Source organism: Cardiocondyla obscurior, linkage group LG20 (genome assembly GCF_019399895.1).
Source record: "Cardiocondyla obscurior isolate alpha-2009 linkage group LG20, Cobs3.1, whole genome shotgun sequence".
Lineage (NCBI taxonomy): Eukaryota > Metazoa > Arthropoda > Insecta > Hymenoptera > Formicidae > Cardiocondyla > Cardiocondyla obscurior.
Genome location: NC_091883.1, coordinates 2239548 through 2261705, shown reverse-complemented (window position 1 = coordinate 2261705; position 22158 = coordinate 2239548). Strand labels below are relative to the sequence as shown.

The 22158-nt window shown below is 43.8% G+C and overlaps 1 protein-coding gene and 1 long non-coding RNA gene across 18 annotated transcripts in view; one reads left to right on the top strand and one right to left on the bottom strand.

The window, feature by feature from the left end:
- The window catches only part of LOC139110408 (CUGBP Elav-like family member 2), a 396946-nt gene that overhangs the window by 178865 nt on the left and 195923 nt on the right, over positions 1-22158 (bottom strand). The gene's annotated exons all lie outside the window — the stretch shown is intronic.
- LOC139110420 (uncharacterized) lies at positions 470-1715 on the top strand. The gene is made up of 4 exons (XR_011546996.1): positions 470-675; positions 945-1092; positions 1240-1332; positions 1442-1715. It is a non-coding gene; the product is annotated as an uncharacterized lncRNA (long non-coding RNA).

Genomic DNA, 22158 nt, shown 5'->3' with positions numbered 1-22158 from the left:
ACTTCCGCGTCTCCTCGACTGTAGGAGTGAAGTGAGCAGAGCCTCCTCGCGAGCTCGCGAGCTCGCGATCTTGAAGCGCCGTGATTGGTCAGCGCGCTATAAATTTTTATCACGCTACGGTCAGTCTAGTGCCATCTGCTGGGTCACACTCGAACGTCACGACCGGCGCCGGTCAGCTCCGCTGTGGACCAGCGAACGCGGAAGCGTCTTTCGTCGAAAAAGTATTCAGGTATAAAAGCATTATACGAGCGTTATCGTTCTTAGGATAATGTTAGTCGCGGCTCGTCTCGGGTGCCTAGAAAATGTACAAGAAACATAAATCGGCCCGTGGCGAGTTCAACAACGTGGACTCGGTCGCGCGAATTCGGACGCGATAACTCGGACGCGCGAGCTCGGACGCGCGAGCTTCTTTCCCCTCTTTCCCCCCTCGCTCTCTCCTCGATGTTTTTTTACATTCTTTATACGATTCTGTTCGCAGTGGAAAGACCAAAGATCGCCGCGTATTCGCTCAGTTTGATTGCGTATTTAACTCGCCGACGTCGGCCAGCGCCGGAGGGGAAGAGGAAGAGGGGCGGAAGAATGCCGACGTCATCCGCGGCAGCTTCGCACTATACGTGAAATGGCGACGAACGACGAAATTGAAAGTGGAGGTTCATACAGTACGTCTATTGCAAGGTAATTATTTCTCGTAATAATCGTTAACGCGACGTTTCGACTCGGCTTATGTGACATGCATACTTCGCGTGAGCTCGAATTCTACCACCGATCTAAGATATTTCGAAATTGAGCGAGTATCGGTCAATCGTCGCGAATTGTCGGGTAGCCTCTGCAACGAGAAACCGTAATAGAATTAATTAGAAATATTTTATTGTTGATTTTGAAACCGCTATTAAATGCGTCTCACGATTTTTGTGACAAATATTATAGTACGCAATTGATTGTAGCTCACCACGTACTGGCAAATGTGGATCGTCCGTATGCTACAATAAAGCTAACAATGAGAGGAAGAGAAGAAGAATAAGGAGGAAGAGACGACGACGAGCAACGAGTATCCAAAGAAATATCGGACAATGACAAAGCAACCCAGATAACGTAATAATAATTTATTTGTATTTTGCATATGCGCAATTTGTCACAGCAGTTTTTGCATTATAATTCTTTACTTTGATCCTAATTGAATAATTAATTATTATAATATTAATTGGGACAGTGCAGTAATTTTAATTTTGTATTATACAGATGAACATAGTTGGTAAGGAGTCTCTTTGCGGAAGCTGAAATAACCGAAAGAGTCCCTAGGAGGCATCGAGTAATGGCAAGACAACCCAAAAGGTAAATTAAGCTAAACAGTTCGCGGTCCTTTATCTTAATCCTAATTCATTAATTAATTCTTTTAATATTAATTCGGACATTGCAATAATTCCGGTTTTGTATTATACAGATGGACGTAGTTGGTGATAAGCCGCTTTGCGAAGGCTCCAAGGACCAAAGGAGGTCTAGGAAGTATTGGCTAATAACAGAACAACCACCCACAAGGTAAGAATTACTTTTACATATATATTTATAAAGAATTATCATTACATGTACATATTCATATACTTTGTAACATTTTTATTATTCGCTATTATTTTTACAAAATTTATTAGCTTCCTTTTTCTATGGAAATCCATTTTTTTATATATATAAAAAAAATACGAATACAAATTGCAAAATAATATGCCATTTTGTGTACGAGGCAGCGCGAAAACGTGCGATATATATTTTCCTTTAACCGAGAACTCATCGTGCATATACATCTACATATTCCTCGCTAGACAGCCTCTTACGCGGACCATAATGCTTTCTTCAAGTTTGCCGTAATATATCCACGGCGGAAGAATAAGCCGTTAAAACGGACAATGGATCTTGCGTCCGGAACTTCACGTACGAAATCGTCGAGAATCAGGGCAGAGATGAGGCGCGGACGGGGCGGAAAAACTTCGATCGCGCTTGAAGGCTCGAATAAACCAGCGATTCGAATAAATCGCTTGCTCGGCAATTCTCTCGCGTTCTTCTCTTCGCGTCTCTTTCTCCGGTCACTATGAAATTTCGGGATCGGGAGAGAAGGCCTCTTCCGGTGGAGGCGCGCTTATACATCGAAGAATCTGATATAGGGCGCACGGGAGGTAGTTCGGACAATGGCTAGGTTTGTCGGGTAGCGTTGGCCGGCCGCCAGATGCATTGTCCACGGATTGTACGTTTAGTACAATCGAACTTTAGCTCTTCGCGTGCATGCACGCCACACGCGTGCATATATTATACGCGGTAGCAGTGATAGAGAGACCACTTGGCAAGTGTGCGCTCAGCTGTATCTCCATAATAGAGACGCAAAATTGTTTTCGCGACTTCTATATAAACTGCATTTTCGCGAGGGAAAATTCCCCCCCTGTTTTTAAATCCCCGTTCCCTGTTGATCGACGCGATCGCGTTCGAGAAAAGGCATACTCGTGCGAAAAAAAGTCGTGAAATAAAGCTGATAATATAATTATCTTGTACAATATTGAAAAAGTATATATTTAACATTATTAATATTTTTTAAATCTTATTCTCGCGAGACTTCGATCACGAGAAGCGGTAATTGTTTGAGATGCTCACGGTAAAAAGTATCAGGATGTACCGAGATGCATTAATAACAATAACGATAGCTATTCTAATTGTCTTTGAGATTCATTATGTGACTAACACGCGTGTTGCGGTGTATACAAATTCGTATACCATTCGCGGTGCTTTAGAGGCTCGTATTTCTAACAAACGGTAGACGGTCCGTTTGCAACTAAACAGAGGCTAATTTATGCGGTAATCAAGGGCCCACCCGTCGGTCCTCCGTTTTCGTCCTTTGTAGGATGTACGCCGCGCGTACCGCAGCCTGTATTTCTAGAGTTATACAATGGGGTCCCTCTTCTCTCGACTCTTGCTATCTATCGCCGTATTTTCCTCTCACCCTCTTCTTCTCCTCTCTTACCGCTCTCGTCCTCCGCGCGGCACTTTCTTTCTCTTTCTCCCGTAGTTTTGTCGTCGCGCATCCTTGCCCGCTTCACGCAACACGATGTATCTCTCCACCCTCGCGCCCACCCGGGCATGTTGCGGGTCTCGCGTCGCATTTCTACGAAGCAACACCCGCCGTGAGATCGAGAACACCTGCCCCTCCTGCTCTCCCAACTATCCGCACTAAAGCTCCGTGGTATACTTATGAATACGATTACCGGGCGGCGTTTATACGGACGACGGGCCGATCGTAAATTTCAGATTCCGCAGTTATATAGCTCTGAGCGCGGGCGAATCGTCCGGATGGAACGGCACGGAGACGGTTCCGATGGCCATGATATGTCGTTCGTAGATGAAAACTTGGTCACCGAGTTTAGTGCCGTGGGAATTGGCCACCGTCTTCATCCACCATCTTCGTACCATCGACGTGTAAAGACGAGTAAATTCCGACGGAAATTCGGCTAACTCGTTCACATTTTAATCGCCGGAACAGAGAGGGTTACTTGATAAAGTTTATTAATCGTTAACATAGATAGGCGAATCGGTGGATTTTTATTTTTTTTAACGAACGAAATTTAAAAATAATAAAATTGAAAAATTTTTATTTTTATCGCTTTAGGAGGTTTCAAATTTAGGAGCATAACAAAGTCTTAAATACGATTTCTATTATAAAGCGCTGCAATCAGAATATAATTAAATAAAATAATAAGAGAGAAAAAGAAGCCAGGTATGATAATTAAATAAAGAGAAAGAAAATCCTTTAATATAAGGTCTAAAATTTAATTAAAAACCATTCAGGTTCTTCTGCCGCCAAAGAGAATAATGGCACAAAAAGGTTTCCTATTTCTTTTATCCCGTTCTAAAAGTCGAATAAAAATTAAGAGTCTTCTTAGAGAAATAATTCAATTTTGGTTTTCACGAGTGCGGTGGATTTGCCCGGTCGTATTTTAGCCGGAGTCGAGCATTTCGGCAGACGAATAGACGTCCTCTTATATATTCTCTCCTAGTTGAGAGATCCGGTCCCTAGGCGCGCTCACCGCATACCACGATTAACTAACTGGCAGAGTAGCCGCTAATTGCAAGGCTCCTTAATAATTCGTGGCGCGTGTTCGCCATCTCGGGGGAGCACCACGCTCGGCGGCCGCGACGTGCGGCGATGGTGCAAGAAGGAAAAAAAAAAAACGACGAGGAGCCGGGTGGAAAATACGTGCCCCGTCACGACGAAATCTCGGAACGTCCGGAAGTTCATGGCTACCATCAATTACGAGTGCCCGCGGAAGGTACTAATTCGTTGGGGAGAGTTCAAAGCGCCGCTTCGAGCCGGTCTCGCTCGCTTAAAAAGAACGTAAGGGCGCAAGAGTGCGACACAATCACGCGACACGGTGCCGGTTTCCGGCCGAGCTGTGCTTTATTTCCGCAAGACCGTGCGGGGGAGGTGAAGCGGTTTCGGAGCGATTTGCACGAGCTTTATATTCTCTCCTTACAATTTTTGCCGCGCGCTCGAATGCGCCCTTAATCAACTTCGTAAAGTCGGTCGTATTCGGAGCGCCGTGGATTTTCCCCCCCTTCCCTTGATTTCTCGTCGCTGAAATCAGGGTGAACGCACGTCGGGAGGGAAGAGGGGATGGAAAACTCGACGAAATCTCATTTCCCGTCGCTTTTAAAATCGAAACGGTCCACCTAGCGACGAAGGACGGCGGGATCGGGTGGGTTCAAAAGCGAGCAAAGGGTGCTTTCGCGAGGGAGGGGAGGGGGGGAAGGGGTTCGGCCTCCAGCTCAGGTCTCGGTAAGGCCGTACTATCAGCACACCTCACAGTAATTACGCCATCCGTCTACGACGGAGTTCGCACACGTGCGGGAAGTACCTTACCCTCGAACTCTCGCGTCTTCGCTTGCTACGTATCCCGAGAGCCGTCGCCGAGACAAATTTATTACACACGTATCTTCGACGGAATTAACGAGCGTGCTCTCTTATATCTATGTGCACGAGCCCGTGAAAACCTGTCGCGGCATTTTAGTTTCATGATAGATCGTTCTGCGAGGGAACTTCCGGCGCCGTCACTCGCGCCATAAATAACGCGATGAAATAATGATTTTATGAATATTCGTTTGATATCGATAATTAACGTGCATTAAATTTGCATTTGTTACGCGACATTATTACGCCCGATCGTATTTGCGCGGCACGGTCGAAGATGTAATACGAGCGTAGAAGTAAATAGATCAGTTCCACTCAACTGTACAAACAGCCGACATACCAAAGCAACACTTCGCAGGCCGTTCGCGCGCCACCTCGTCGCATACCAATGCACTCCGGCAGGCTCGGCAGCCGGACATACCGGAAGGCCGGATACCGGATCCGCAGACATCCGGGCAATGTCTATCTTTCCGGCGGACAGACCTCCGACAGACAACGAGCTGAAGCTCGCTTGTGGAATCCCGAGGCTAACATTGGTGCCGCTATAGCTGGCAACCGAGTTGACATGCGTGCGCAAAATGCAAGCGTAAACTAGATCGAAATCTAAGAACGCAAAACTACGAGGGAATGTAATACAACGGGCTATACGGGCTTCTATTTAACGGATAGTTAATCTCGCTTTCGGAACGAGAGCGTTGATATTTAAAAGAAAATTATTACAACTCTTGCTTCGGGAATTTAATAAGAATCAATACGAACGATTTATATAAGGATGTCAACTCTTATCCACGTAATATCGCCGTCAAATTGATCTGTCATTTTTCCTAAGCGGCTAATGCCTCCTTGTGACGCGTCTTCGTACCGAAATGGGAAAGTCGAATCTCTCGGATTTTACGAAACATGGCCTGGCTGTTATCAACGAACAGCACGCATTCGACTGGGCTCACCTCGTCAAAAGGGATTCTCTTCCCCACATCGCGCGGGCGTACATCCCATGATCCAACACGTCTATCTCGAATTATCTCCAAATTCTCTCTTACAGAATTGGTCTATGTATTCATATCGTTGAATAACCATACAGCTACGCTTTCATTCGGAACTCGGCAAGTAAAATTGTGAAATGGATTTCATGTAATGCCTCTCGCTGCGGGCGAATAAAAAAAAAAGTACAGCTTTCCGCCGGCATTAAAATTAAATTTAAAAAATATATATATATAAATAAAAAATCGAATATTATTTACGCAAGCTAGATCTTCTGCCACGTGCATAAATGATGCAAGAGATAAATTCTCGAATACATAAAGTATTCCGACATTCGATAATTATTCTTATCGCAACCCGGCGTTTCGTTTAAAGATTAAATGTCTCGTATGAACAACCACAATTCGATCGCCGCTCTATTTTCACTTTCCCTTCGGCCCTCTCTCTCTCACCTTCAATCACGCAGTCAAACCGATCAAGCTCGCGTTTTAATCTAGAGGTTTCTCGGTTGGCGAGGGCGACATTTCAGCGGGGGAAAGAGCGAGGGAACGATCGAACGAATGGCGCGGAATGTTTTAATCTAAGGTTCGATGTTATTCGGCAGGTTATCGAAAGCGAATGTCGGGAGCAGCAGACTCGGTTCATGGGTTTTCGAACTGCCACGGGGACAGCTTCATCGTCCCGCGGTCTCGCGAAAAGCGTGTAAAACGAGTCGGGCCTCCATTTAAAATTCGCAACATCCAACAGTTGATTCAGAAAAAAAAAAAAAAAATATATATATATATATAAAAAGATCAATATTACTTTATTAATATATTTTTAAACTGTTTAAGAAATATTTAAATAAAGAATCTTATTACGGCTTGTATAAAAAAAAATACGAAGGTATTTTCTGCCGGAGGGTCCAAGTTGTCGGAAGGGATTTTTCGATTTGGTGACGGTGCGCGTTCGCGCGGAAGTTCTCAAAGAGCGATAATATCTGGCACGAGCTCTATTACGTTAGATTGAGGGGCGAGAGCACGTGGAGCACATAGCGAGTGAGCATGGCGGAATCCGTGATACCATCGCGCCCAACGACGCGATAAAAAACGTCGGCGATAAAAATCTAATGTTATGAGCGATTGTATTTCTTGTTCTCTCGTAAGGAGGAAAGGGATGTTCTGGCAGAGAGCTCGAATAACGAAAACGTTCGGATTCGGCCGCGCGCCCGCGCGGTATGGAAAGCGCAATCCGCATCGGCGGTAAAGCACCCGTCCGTAGGAAAGAGTTATTCGTATCCGATAAGGTCGAAAAAAAAAAAAAAAAAAAAGTTACGACGCGCGGAAACCGCGCCATAAATAATCGCAAATTTTTGCACGAATGCCGCCGCCGCCGCCATCGTCGTGCCGTAACCGTGAAATATGTTTGAAATTTTAATACGCTTCGGGGATTGGAAAGGGCGCGCGCACCCGCGCGATACGGAGGTAAATTTTTTAATCTGTAGGTCGGCGTATTCCAGCGGTTTATCGGATGCGCCAGACGGAAATATCAGGCGTTCTCGCGCTCGCCCGCGCCGTTTCGGTAAGGTCGGCGCCGCTTCTAGGAGAAAAGAGCGGCTTTATCGAGCACACATGCTCGTGGTCTATGAAGTCGGACGAGAAAGCACCCTAAGCTCGCCGTAAATAACCGCGTGCGTACCGTCGTCGCCGGCTCGACGACTCCGCGCGGTGCAGTCCGAGCTTGCGATCGAGCTTTTCGGCCGGCTCACGGTTCCACGTCTATATGCGCTTTGGTCAATACACGCGGAGTACACGGTGCGCCACAAACGCGGGCACGACGCGTCGATAAATCAACGGTGGAGATACGTCAACAATTGCGCTATCCATTTTTGATAAATTCTCCCGGCTCGCGGGAGCGTGGCCGTAAGAAATTCTAAGAACAACACATTCCCGGGAAGATAAAGCGAGGCGCGGAAGGAATGCCGGTCGAGTGACGCATTCGCTGTAACGTTGTAATTTTAAGTAATTCCTTTTTAAAATGTTGGCTCACCCCCCGGCGCGTACGGCGACAGCAAAAAAATGCAGACGCGTCATTAACCGGCTCTTCGCTCCATACTTGGTTATTATTTCATCGATTTGGTAAACAGCCGGCATAAATGTTTGCCAGAAAGCTTATGTAAATTTAATCGGCCGATTGGCGATGTCGCCTCTGTTACCAACGCGTACCGCCCTGAATTACTTTGATACACGCCTAGCGACACAACATGAAATTGCAATGGAACAATAGACTATCGATCGCTCGTATCACATTATTTCCCGGCAAATAACTTTCTCCTACTGTCCCGGTTACGTCAAGTGAGAGGCGTGAGCGAGGGGAGAGCGTTCAAAAGAACAGGATATCGATTCCTTTACGTGACTGACGAGAATAAGTATTGAGATGCGATACGATATTTTTTTAATCGGTGAATATGCTTACACCGACGCACAAAATTTAATATCTCGGTTTAAAAATAAACTTCATTACATTACCGTTCCCGTCTTCCTTTTTCTGTTACGCGACACGTATTACGCGTTATAATATTATGCATGCAGAAATGCATTAAAAATAAAATAAAAAAAAGATATTAATTTTCCGGTTGTCCTCGAGTAAAGAGTCCCTTGCGAAGAAAAATTTATTTTCAAACGATATCGAAATCGAAATGGCTGAAAGTTCTCGCAGGACATTGTGCGAGAACGTACACTGAAAAGCAGATATGACATTTGCTGAGGCGACGGTAGCTAGCGAACGCAATTTTAACATCGTGTTCGTCGAGTTTCACATGCGCCGCATGTATTATAATACCGCGCCGGCCGGATTGCCGATGACTGATTTTTTCCCCCTCCGTTCTCTCATCCCTTGCTCCTGCCGCCTAGGGTTACGTACGCTAGCCGCTGTCGCCGCAGAAAATGCCATATCTGCTCTTCGGTGTACACGCGAGCCGGCACATAATAATCGTATAGCGCAGAATAATAGCGCCTGATTCGAGAATTACGCGCATCGCGTGCCCCTAATCCGAAAGAGATTTAACGGCGAGCGGAGCAATGCCGCGCGCTGCACCCACCACCACCTGTGGGAACCGAGCGGGATTTCGCGCGCGCGCCAGAATTACGTATTTACGGGGCGAAAGTCGGAGGGTTCGGATAATGTCATTTAATCCCGGAGTCCCAGGATACGGAGGAGAGAACACCCCTGTGGTGCGACTTCGCTTCGCGGGGTCGCGGGCTCGGCGCAATTGGATTCCGTTGCCCCGGAGAGCTTGCGGGCCCCGCTATACGCCCTTTCCGAAAGGGTCGTCGAAAAATATTGATAACGCTGCCTCGGCCCGTAGGAGATTTCTACTTTGCATATGGATTTCCAAAAGGAATTGAGTTACGCGCTGGTTCACGAAGTTATGAAACAAGAACGGCAGTTTTCGCGCGAGATCAAAGACGCCCAATCGCGGCTCGCAGGTGTTACGCGAGTACAAAGAAATCGTAGCCACGCGCGGGTTACGCGTTTCTTCTTTGTGCGCGGAAAAAGGCGACGATTGACTTTTGACGATGATAAGTTGACAATATAATTTATCGAGGAGAATGCGGTTTTTTTTGCAATTTACGCGCGCGTTACGGCAAGCAAAATAAGTCACTTTCGCATCGAATAAGCCGCTGGAAATTTTTATTCACCGCGCATCGGCGTATTTTACGGCACATAAGACGCCAGATAAGATAGAGTGCGAGCGTAGAATTGGAATTCATTGCCGTCCCCGAAGGTGTCTTTATGTTCCGAAGCGCGACATGACAAAAATGTCCTCCGGAGTTCGAAATCCAAGCGGAGGAGGTAGGTGGTAAGAGGCAACGTTAGCGCTGCAACTTCAAACGTGGAGAGCATTAAGAGCATGCAGAATTGCGAGCGAGGCTAACTTTCAAAAGGAAACTTCGGAACGCCGATTTTCGTCGTGTCTCCGAGCAATATCAAATGACTGTAGTAGCAATTATTTAACTATCCTACTTATTAAGTAAAATTTCATTGTGCCTTGCACCGGATGAAGCAGCGAGTGCGGTAATAGAACATTTAAGCAAGGGAATACGCGCCGAATATTTGTCACGCGTTACTTTGATGCGTGATAGAGGCGAGAGATAGGGGAGCGGTGGTGGGGGTAGCCGGAAGAGCACCGAAGGTGCGAGAGCGTAGGCCGCGCAGACTCCCCCACTCATTCATCCTTCCGGCGGCCGAGCGCAGCGCACGTGCTAGAGAGCCGTTCGTTCTTATCGGAAGTGATACGCATATTCGATGGCGCGGAGACGTATCCTGATACGATTCTACTTCCCCGGCGAACTCGAAGAGGACGTACGAATAGTGCGAAAGACTTTAAAGCAAGTTTTAATCCCGTATACGCGTTAATTATGTCCACGTGCCTGGGACGATCGCCGTACATGATCCGCAGACGATTAGCTTCGATCCCCTTCGACCGAGCTCCGGATAAGCCGATCGGGTGTTCTGTTCTTTGGTCGATTTAATGTAGTGCGTAACGGGCAAGGGAACTTTGAGATGATGGCACGGGCGGTACACGTGATTCGCGCTGCATACTTGGCTCTCGCTGCGTACTTGGCTCGTGCTGCGTGGTGGGGTGGGGGAGAATTGGAGATCGAGCGGCGTACGTAACTCTTACTGTATATGTACCTCGTGCTGCGTACCTGCCTCGCGTTGCGTACCTAGCGCGCGTTGTGTTTATACGTGATCACCTTGGGCCGCTGTGACCGCGCTAGTGGAGCACGCAGGTAGGCAGGTCAGTTGCACATAATTTACGTAAATCAGCGACGAAATAGACTTTAGATTTAGTAATCGCAAGATGTTAGCTGACGTAATTAAATAAAATTTTTACTATTTCTGTTTCAGATAAGGATCGAGAGGAGAATCAAATGCCATCTTCGTTGATAATTGATAAACGAACCGCCGGCGGTTCGTCGGGTTTTTTTCCGCGAGTAACGTCCAAGGTCGCGCGATTTTAATTTATTCGAGCTTTCGCGAGAGTCTTGAGCCGAAGGATGACCAGTCCAACATCCTGAGAGGAGGAGCAGGTCCCGGATGGACATCGTGTATCGGCGAAGCAACCCTCGGGTAAGAGTCACATTTTTTTTTTTTATTAATAAATTACTTAGAGGCACATACAATTTTTTTTTCTATTAGTGGATATTTTTAACATGCCTATAATTTGAATTTTATGTTTTATGTTACAGAGAATCATTGAGCCGAAGGATGACCAGTCCAACATCCTGAGAGGAGGAGCAGGTCCCGGATGGACATCGTGCATCGGCGGAGCAACCCTTGGGTAAGAATTATATTTTTTTTTATTATTAATAATTTACTTAGAGACACATACATTTTTTTTTCTATCAGTGGATATTTTTAACATGCCTATAATTTGAATTTTATGTTTTATGTTACAGATCATCTTTAATTCACTCCGCTGTGCATCGATTGGTAACTACTAAGCCTTTTTTTTCTTTTCTTATAGAATTAAAACATTCGGGTGGGAAAATAATTTTGCACACACAAAAATATTTAAAAATTCGCGTTAAACGGAACTTCGCGTAAATCTGACCCTTCGCGAAAATTATTACTTGCCAATTAGTAGAAATCTTAGTAGTTTTTATATATTTGCAAATTATTATGTGCTAATAGCTTTGTTACAGCTTTATTCGTCGTCAATCGAATAAACGAACCACGGTCGGGGTTCGTCGCAAAAATCGTATTAAAGTATTCGGACGATTTTATATTATACATTTTTTAAAACCGGGAGTGTCGACAATATTCGTGCGTATAACTTTAATTAATACACAATCCGCGCGCGAATCGCGAGTGTCGCGAGTTACCAGAGGATGGATCTGAGTTCTGAGAGGAGGAGCAGGTCCTGGATGGACATCAGGCATCGGTGGAGCAACGTTGAGGTAAAGATCTTTTCTTATTTATTTAAAAACTTATATAAAAAAAATTTTTTTTCCTATAAATAAAATACTTGCAAAGAAAAAAAAAAGATATAAAGTTTTTGAGAATTATTTTCTTGTAAGAAATATTATTAAATATTATTTTGAAAAAAAAATAAATTAAAGTCGCGTAAAATTTTGTTTTTAATCAATAATTGGTATTTTATACATGTTTTTCATTTAAGTTTTTTATTTGTATGTTACAGAATATCGTCCATCATCCAACTATCTTCTGAAGCTGAACTCCGCCGTCTCATCGAATGTGAGTTAAGAATTTTTTTAGCGACGTAACGAATCTACGATTAAAACTCGTGGATTCGTTGCTCGCACAGTAAAGTATTATAATGTAGTGTAGTGTAGAAAAATATAGAAATGGCAAGGCGTTCCGTATTTTCCGGTTACTTACAGGACAGCCGACATATCCCAACTATCTTCCGTTTCGTTTTAAAGTTCCGTTTAAAAATAAAAAATCGTTTTTAAATTCCACTACATATTACAATAAAAATTTAATTGAACCATTTAGCTGAAATATTAAATACCAAAACAATTAAACTGAATAAACTGCCGGAATTAAGTCAACGGGAAATTACTCGGGGCAATTATCGCGCAATATTATAACTGCGTTAAGTTAATGATGCCCCAATGCAGGCGATTATTCCACAAAAGTTTGCGATAGGGATTATATCAAACGCGCCATCGTATGTATCATTTTTATAAAAGCATTCCTCGATAAAGTTTTCAAAACTCCCGTCCCACTTCTCCCTTCGGAGATAGCAAAATTATAAACTTTATTAAATTTATCACTTTTTAAGTATCTAACCCCTGAATATTTTTGCGAAAATAAAAGCCTCACATCCCAGCCGGATTATCGCGGCGATATCGGCAACGAATCACGTGCGGACATATAAAACCGTTTAGCATTCGGCACGGCTGGGAATCGAATAGTTAGCCTCTCTATCTAGAATTCGTACGAAATTAACATTATTACGGCACGATATCGCGGCCCCTCGAAATAGCGGTATCGCCCGTTTATTACGACACGCCGAGCGTTCACGGTGGGCATAAATTTCGCCGGACACATCTCGCTGACGTTACGCTGCATTGAGACACAATGGAGGTCTCGATTGATATCGAATCACTTCGATAAATTTAGTGTACGACACGCTGTCTCAGTGCTGTCATACGCGGATAAGCACAATTCGCGTCGAGTTGATTCTATCGAAGTAAAATCCAATTAAAACATTTAACGATCCCGTATTAATTTTCGACTGGCTGGTGAATTCTTTATGACATTAATTAAATATTTTAAATAAGCAGACAAAATTTATTTTGATTTTTCGTACGTTTGCAAAAATCACCTTCGGATCGGATCGGGTAAAAATAAATTTATTAAAAAATATGACGGGGCAAGAGTGATTCGATTAGATTAATTTGCAGCGGTGAAATATTAATATTATAAAAATGTAGAAATATAAATAAATGTCGGCTGATCATTTAAAAGTCAGCGTCGATTTTTAGAACGGCTTTAGAATATCGTCGTAAAATCGTACGGGAGGTCGAATAACGCTAAGTTGCGGCTGCTGTAACGAGCTGTTTTAGTGACATTTTTCGAAGCACTCCGACAAAGTAAATCCAGTACAATGTGACAAAGACGTTCGGGAAGTAAAAGGATTTCGGTTAAATCCGTATTCCCCGGGGACCATGTGAAAGCTCAAAAGTAAATATTTCCCGACGCGTGGATTTCGGGCCTCGCTGTAAAAGCCTCGAATTTTATAGCGCAGAGATTCTTACGAACGTTTACAGCAAAACGATAAAAGTGCATGATTTCGCGTGAGCGCGGCCAATGTACATCAAAGAAAATTGGCGGAAAACTTTCGACAAAATTCTGCACGTGAGATACACGGCTAAAGATGCGATATTTATTTATGTCGAGATCGCAGAGATTTAGAAAATCGTTCGATACATTGACATTAATTTTAAAAGAATTACGAGCCAGTCGAAAACAATCGGGATCACTGTTACGCGTCGCGTGCAAATATATCGTTTTACATTACGCATTGATGAGCCAAATTTCTCCGATTTGGATCGGCTTTCGCAAGGTACGAAAGCGTGCGCGTGAAAACATGCGTGACGATAAAATCTACCGTCCCGTATCACCGCGTTTGATCGCGCGCTCTCTTACACTTGTGTGTCCGGCGAAATTGGTGGCTGTCAGGCGAGAGGGCTACACAACGAACATCGGCAACCCTCGCGGGATAGGAGAAACGAGGGAGGCGGGAAAGGCCGACGGGGACAAAGCTAGCGCCATTATTACTATTTTTTTTTTTTACACGCACCGTATATCCAGCTGGAAATTACGTGGGTCCCGTCGACGAGGCGTCTCGCTCCCTTAACGCGAGGCGGCTTTCGTTTACGAATCGTACGCCATTCTCATTCCGTTCCGCGCCACAGCGCGGGGCGAAATTCCGCCGCGATTTCGGACGACTCGCGAAAATTATGCCCCTGACGATTAAGTCTCGACAGACACGTTAGGCACTCGATTTCTGGTATTTGCGAGGGCGGGACGGGAATAGAACGAGAGCGCTAGGAGGGGGAGTTGAAATACCAAGTAATTACTCTCGCGAGGTGAAGGTTAATGATACCGACACGTGCGACGACAAGTAGTATTAGTCTTAGAAAATTTATTCCGGGAATTATCCACGCCGTAGCTTCGCTTGATTCGGAATAACCGGACAATTTTCTCATTTTATATCCGCCGGGAGAATTAATTTTTCATACTAACGACATGATTGACCGAGGAAAAAAAAAGAAAAAAAACAAATTCCAGCTACATAATGGCCTGCGATTTTCTTAATAGAATTTCTATTAATAATACTTATCAATAATCCAATGTATTTACTACGACGTTAGTTCACCGCCGCGAAATTACGAATTACATAAGAATTGTGGTTATGCGATTTCCGCTCGTTTCACGCCGCGCTCCGTACAAAAACTCCTCTATACCGGGCCGCTGTCGGGCGGTAAATTTTCTTTCGCTGCATCGCGCACGCCGCACGGGCGAATAAATCACGACGCGGGTTCGATGAAGATCGAGATCGTCAGGGCGAGGTAATATCTCCGGCGAAACTGCGGAACCAAACATCTCGGCCGTCGCGCCAAACTCGTTAGTTCGCGCTCGGATAACGCATAGCGAAGCCCTCGATAAGAGTGGCGAGGTCGCCGGTAGGGGTTATCTCGGTGCAGTAAACCCGGGCGGAACAACAACGGGTGGAGGGAACGGAAGGGGGAGAGCGAGGCGAAATAAAGGACGAAGCCCGGAGGAAGAGTCATGGAAGATCCCGGTTACCTCGGCGTCGGGGCGCGATTGTTTGCGCCGCCAAAGTCGCCCGCGACGCCGGAGCGCAACATCCGGTGTGCAATCGGTTTATTGATATTGATGTTTGCCGTTCGTCCCGCCGATGCACGGAGAACAGGTGACAGACCGACACTCGGCGGCGTTCGTGATAAGATTCGCGATCTGGTAACGTTTACACGCGTTCCCTTCCCGTGGCACATGTCGATAGAGTGCAACGAACGCGCCGGTGAATAATTAAAACGGAGAACGTAGCTAGGTGATATAATCTTTTTTTCTAAGTAAAGATATTACGTTTTATAATTACGTCCGTCAAATGCATTCCGTCTAGTTTTTATATATTCGTAATTCCACGTAAAACGCTGAAAGGTTAAGTAGAGGGAAAAAAAAAAGAAGAAAAAATTATGACAATTCTCGTTACTTCATCGAATGAAATGTAGAGACATTTAGGCGCAATTTTATGGGTGGTTACATATCTTTTAGATTTATTGCGAGCGAGTGCACGTTTACGACGTAGGATGGTTATGAACGCAGATAATATAAGTGACGTAAGTTGAAACTTTTGCCGTACGATTTTCTCTTCTTTTCCTCTACAATTTTATACGACATGGAAACACGAGCTGTTCATTAACCGCGTTTACGCGGATCGCCCGAACGCCGCGATATCTATAGAAGATACAGATCAAGTTGAAATGGCGAGTTCTCACGCGACGCTAATTTTATTTGTACCTTAATCTTATTATGAGAAATGTCTACGTACTTAGTTTATTTCATAAAGTTATAGGAAATTTTTGAGAGTATTAAATATATTATTTTTTTTTTGTCCACGTAAATTTCTTTCTTTTTTTTTTTATCGTAAAAAGAGTATAATTTTATTTGGGATATATCGAACGTTTCCGTGCGCGTTGAATGCAAGTGAATCGACGAGATGGTCCGAGCCGATCGGCACTGCCAAAATGTTAAACAACAGATTTATCCCCGATTTAAATAAGTGACAGGCAAACCGAGCCTGTTTGTACGTGCAAATTAATAGCTCAATAAGTGGCTCGCAGCTACTCCCACATTCGATCCGGTAAATCTCGGTAAGAAGCAGCCTCTGTTATTTGCATCTGTAATTTAGTTAGTCTCTCCCTCGGTCGCAGCCCTCTGATGCAAAGTGGCATTATCGGCACGAATTTGCGTTACCTCTGCGGGTTGCGTTCTATGCCCGACTGTTCCGGTTAGACCTAAACTTGCAGGAAGTACCTTGTAACTATAACTATCAACATACATGAATATTAATGCGAGCGCTTTGAATAATAAAACACAAATGTAGCTGCATGTCTGGTGAGCATGACACACAAAATTTAATGTAGAAATAGTCTCGGGCAACAGGCCGAAAATATAAATCCGATAAAAGGTAATAAATAAATAAAAAAAAAAAAATAAAAAAATAAAAAAATAAAAAAATACTGTATTCTCTGATATTAAAAAAAAAATTAAAAAATGTCAAATAAAAAATTCTCACGCGAGACGTAAATAACGGTTTTTTTTTTCTTTTTTTTTTCCTATATATATAAATGACCAATACATTGTTATAGTTTGTAATTACTTCGGACACTTGTTTTACTATTTTTGATTTCGCCCCTCGCGGTTCAGGTCGCATGTTTATTCGGTATCCGGATTGACAATCGATGTCTGATCAAATTTATGCTGCAGAAAAACAAAGGTAAATCGTATCGGATCGGGGTATTATATTTATTCCACCGGGCGCGACGCGGCGATCCTATAAATAAAAAGGAAAGCGGAAGAGATTGGTGCTCCGTTATTTTTCGCTTCTTCTTTTTTCGCAAGAGCTGACTACCGTAGAGGCAAGCAAAATCCGAGTGGCGGCGTGAAAACCAGCCGGAAATTCGCGCCGGTGGTGGAGCGCGCGAGCGGGAATAAACGTGTCGCGCCTAATCCTACTTATTTATTTACTGCCATAGAGGCCAACTATACGAAGCTGCGCGAGAATGCGTCGAATCCGACCGTTGCGAGGGACAGAGAGCCGGAGATAGAACCGCGTGGCGTAGAAAGAGCGCGAAAAAATGAAAGACAGAATGGAAATGCGAGAAAAGAGGAGAGCGGCAAAGAGGGTGTCACTGCGAGATACAGGTGGGAGTGTAGGAAAATGTATACTGAACAGCGAGATCACAATGGAAGTTCGACCACGATAGAATTTCGGAGATAAAACGAGAGAAAACATCCGCGACATACGATCGAGGTCGGCCGCGGAGAAATATATAGACGAATCGATAGAATGTAAAAAAAAAAAGAAAAAAAAAATAGCGGAGGAACAAAAAAATGAATATCCGTACTATAAAAATTTTGGGAGGGATGAGTAAGACGAAATTTAGCTGCGCCTCGCACTACAAACGCGAGAGAATTAAAAAAAAATTTTTATATACCCGAAAATTAATTAATTATTTTATATAACGTGTGCGACGCCGTGGACTGTCGCTGCTTTTTTTAATGACTGAGTACAGATAGACAATATTTCACAGTGATTAAGCGCATAATTTTGAAGGATATTAAATAATTACAAGGAAAAATTGTGCAGGATAATTTTTTAGGTACCACTGAAATGTTTCTATATCGAAATATTCTGTCGGTAGGATATTATTAATATTAAGCACTCTTTGCACTTATTAACCTATAATTTAGTACCGTTCCCCTTAATACAAAAATTTTCCCAATTCGTCAAAAAAAAAGAATACGCGAGTGAAATGCATGTGAAATAGCCAGATCTCGATAGGGCTTTAACGATGATAGAATTTCGGCAGTAAAATGCGAAGAACACGTGCGCGACATACGATTGAGATCGTGCATAAAAACGTACACGAAAGGGAAGAAGGGGGAGGGATGAAGCATAGTGTGAATGCGGAATGAGATACGGGCGTAAAAAAGAGAACGATGGCGAGGCTGCGCGGGAGCTGGTCCGACAGCGGATAATTTCTCGGCGAAATTATTACAGCGGAACTCCGTTATGCCGAAAATTACTGGCACGCGTTTTACGTTGCGAGAAAAAAAAAAAAAAAAAAAAAGAGGAAAAAAAAAAATTCTCCGCGCTCGACGAGCTCGTTGTACAACACTTTCCGACTGAAATTTCAATGAAAGTTCCTTTCCCACCGTCAACTCCATTAGCTCGTCAAAGATGTTTTAAAGCGCCGACATGTTTAGGCGTATTTACATACGTATTTGCATATGCAGCATAACCGTACGCGGGGAAAAAAGTCACTCAACTCGCTGTAGCAGCGAAACAAATTTGCTCCTATAACAATTCGTAACGCATTAAGTAGCCGTTATTTTTTTTAATCCCCCCCTCCTTCCGTGAATATAAAACGATCATTATCTAAGAAATAAAATACTTAGCAAAATTTGATGTTACAGTAAACGAGAATTATGATATTGCAGCCTGGCAAGTAGAAAATTACGGGACAGCGTAATGCTTAAGTATTTATAAATATATATAAATTTCTTAAAAGCGTTTTTTATTCGCGAAGTTACACAAAGTTTTAGTTTACTCATTCAGCACATGCTACCCTTACAACAGATGTCCGGCAGGATTTTTGTATCTAGTTTCAGCAATTCATGAAAAACTTGGGGTGTATTTTTTTTTCTTGGCAGAAATTTGGCGGTTAAACGTTATCTTTCTTCTTAACTTTCGCAATTTCAATATTAAGTCTTGGCAAAACTAAGCTTCAAATTAAAATTTTATTAAAATAAGGTTTACTTGGTTATTAAGGTCCTAATTTTTTTTCTTCTTCTTCTTTTTTTTTCCGCTGCCATTAGAAGATTATTATTCGTAGCCCTAGAGAATTTTACTCATCAAAGGTTTTTAATTCTCAAGGTTAAGTAATTACGCTTCCCTTTAAAGTTTAAAGTAAAAAGAGAATTGACTTTGCACTTGTCGAAGGCTGTGTTATCACGCTTGGCACGAACTTTATAGAAAAATTTATTTAATTCGTATTTGTAATAAAAAAAAAAAGAGGAGAGGGGAAATTTTTAAAAAATGGAAAGAGCTCCAAAGCGATCGATCAAGATGAATAAAAATAATGCTTATTGTAGCCGTAGTCTCCATGACAAATAATATCCTTCGGCGGAAATATCGTAGATATCGGAGAAAAATAAAGCGTTTTGATGGGGTAGCGCAATAGCGACGACGACAATGAGATCGGCAATAACGAAGAAGTCGAAAAGACTTGACGGAAACGGAAGATGTCTCAATAATCGGAAGAGATTCTTAAGAGGCAACTCTCGAATCTAGCGATCTTAAACATATACGGTTACAGGTACATCCCGTGATCGGCTTACGTGGGATGGATAGCATCCACGGCGATATTTTATTTCGTTCAGGGTGGTTTGTACCGAAGCGACGGTTTTCTACCTCTCCCCTCTTTCCATTGCCGGGAACCATCGGTTATTTTCCCCGATTTCTTCCCAAGATAAATTCCAGATTCCACGGTCGTATTTTTGGAGTAGTCTTTTATACCGCGGAACGTAATCAAGATGATCGATTCGCGAGCGAAGTATATACACGGGGCGTACTGAAAACACGACGCGCGATCGATCCCCCGGCTGTCGGATACGAGCCAAATACCTTCAATAAAGAATGGATCTGACGGATTATCCGAGGCATGTAGCATCGATACGGGGATTCTCCACTAAAATGTTTAAAACGATATGCTATTCCGGGTAACCTCAGTGAAACCGAATCCAATATGTGCTCGCGCACGAAGGTTCAACAACCGACGTTAATAAATAACTCGGACGACTGGCCGGGCCGCGTTCTGATATCCTTTCCAAACACGCCGCGCGAAGATAAAAATGAAAATTCCGCACGGCCTCGAAGGCGGAAGTGCGAATTTCCAGCAGCGCGTAAACTCGCCACCGCGCCCGTAATCCTTCTTATTAAAAGAGAAAAGCCGCGAAATGACGAAAATGAATAAATCGCGAGAGAGAAAGAGACGGGGGAAAAGGGAATATACGGGGAGCAATAGCTCGTAAATATTACCAGCAAGATCTACGACATATCCGGTACGATTATCGGTGGATGGCCGCATCCCGGAGCCCGTAGGTTGGGTCAGGAATAACCGGTAATATTTCGTGGTCGGAGGGACCGACCCCGACAATGGTATCGGCCGTCCTTTAGTGCCGCGTCCGCCCCTTCCACCTTTGCGTCTCTGAATCCGCTCGTCGCGTCTCGTCCTCGTCGCCGCGCGAGCGAGCCTCACCCGGGCGATCTCTTCTCTCCGTTCCGCTCCGGTCTTCCCCCCTCCCCCCCCGTTCTTTGTTTGTCCGAAGAAGAATAATGGTTTTTCGTTCGATCGTCCCGTGTCGGTCGGGGCGGGCGGAGGCAGATTGAATTGAAAATATGTGATTTGGCAGTGTGTAAAGTCGTCAGACTTCCCCCGCGACTTCCGCCCCCGTCGTCGCCGGAGAAACCCATTGCTTCTTATACGCCACCGATGTAGGCTGGAATAGCCTTTTCTCCCGCGGCTGCGGTGAAATGGCAGTGCTTGTATCGAGGTCGTAGAGTAGACGACAAATTTTTCTTTTTCCGCAACATTCGAAAGGCGCTTTGAAAGAGTAAGATCTCGCGAGACATTATTTTCGACGATGAAACTAATTTTTGTTTTCTTTTTTTTTTCTTTTTTTTTCTCGAGAGACTGTTAGACGACGTTGCTCCGTAATATCACCTACACATATCTCTCGCGGTTATTTCAGGGGAGGGAATTTACTTAAACACTCTTTAAATTTATAATATTTAAATATACACACGTTTAATACGTCGGGTTTAAACGATGCTATCGCTCACCGAGGTTGTCATTCGGCTACAAGTCACGGCGCCAGGCGAGTAATGCAAAGTAGTCTGCGGTCTTATTTTTAGAAGATCAATATCCGACGAGAGGAGAAAACGTCAATTCAGTTGCCACACTACTTCCACGAAGTCGATAAAGGAGTGTCACTAACGCGCCAGTTCAGTTGAACACTAAATCATATATTTGACGCGAACTAAACGGCGCACCGTTTTAGCGATGACCGGGCGGCGTAAGAAACTGCCGGGCGCCGACGCGCATCGCGGCCCGCTGACGGCCTAACATCTGCCACGTGTTCGTGCTATTCGCGAAGTGCTGTCCGAAATCCATCAAAGTTCCCTGTCCGAATTCATTACGCGAATACACAATGGCTGCGCCGTTTCGCGAGTTGATTTTCTCGAGCGGGAAGTTTTCTCCGCGGTTTCAGATTTAATTTAAAGTTTGTCTAGGCGGCGCAAAGCCCAGGCATATTAAAGGCAACAGAAGTAGGTCGGCGTCTTGTAAATTATATTGATTATTAGTTGACGGGCGCAAAAATAATATCCAACTCCCGCACGTTTGCATTAATTAAACGTTTTCGCAATATGCGTTTTAATTAGTCTAAGGTCGACGCGATGCGTTCAAATTAGTTCAATTTGTTGACGTTATTATACTTCGACGAGCGATCGGTACTTCGTTAGGTCGTTAATTAGCGATAACTGGCAAACGGCAGTTGTCACACTACGTTTACTCGGGATATTTGCGCCCGCGTTAATAAATGATGTGTGCGACGTATGAAATAAACCATACGATGTCATCAGAGTTTTTTAACTGATAATATAAACGTTCTTACGTGAATTAAATTTCAAAAATTTTTACCCTGCAATATTAAAAAAATAAAAAAAAAAGGAAAAAGAAAACAATTCTTTGACATCTCTATTTTAGAACACGGTACTAAAACACGCGGTACGAATCTAGAATTTTGCCCCTCTGACAAAGATTTTGAATGTTTAAATCGGACGATGGCTCGTGTTAACTATTAAAGAATTGTCGTGAACGGAGGCTCACTTATCCGTAAATATT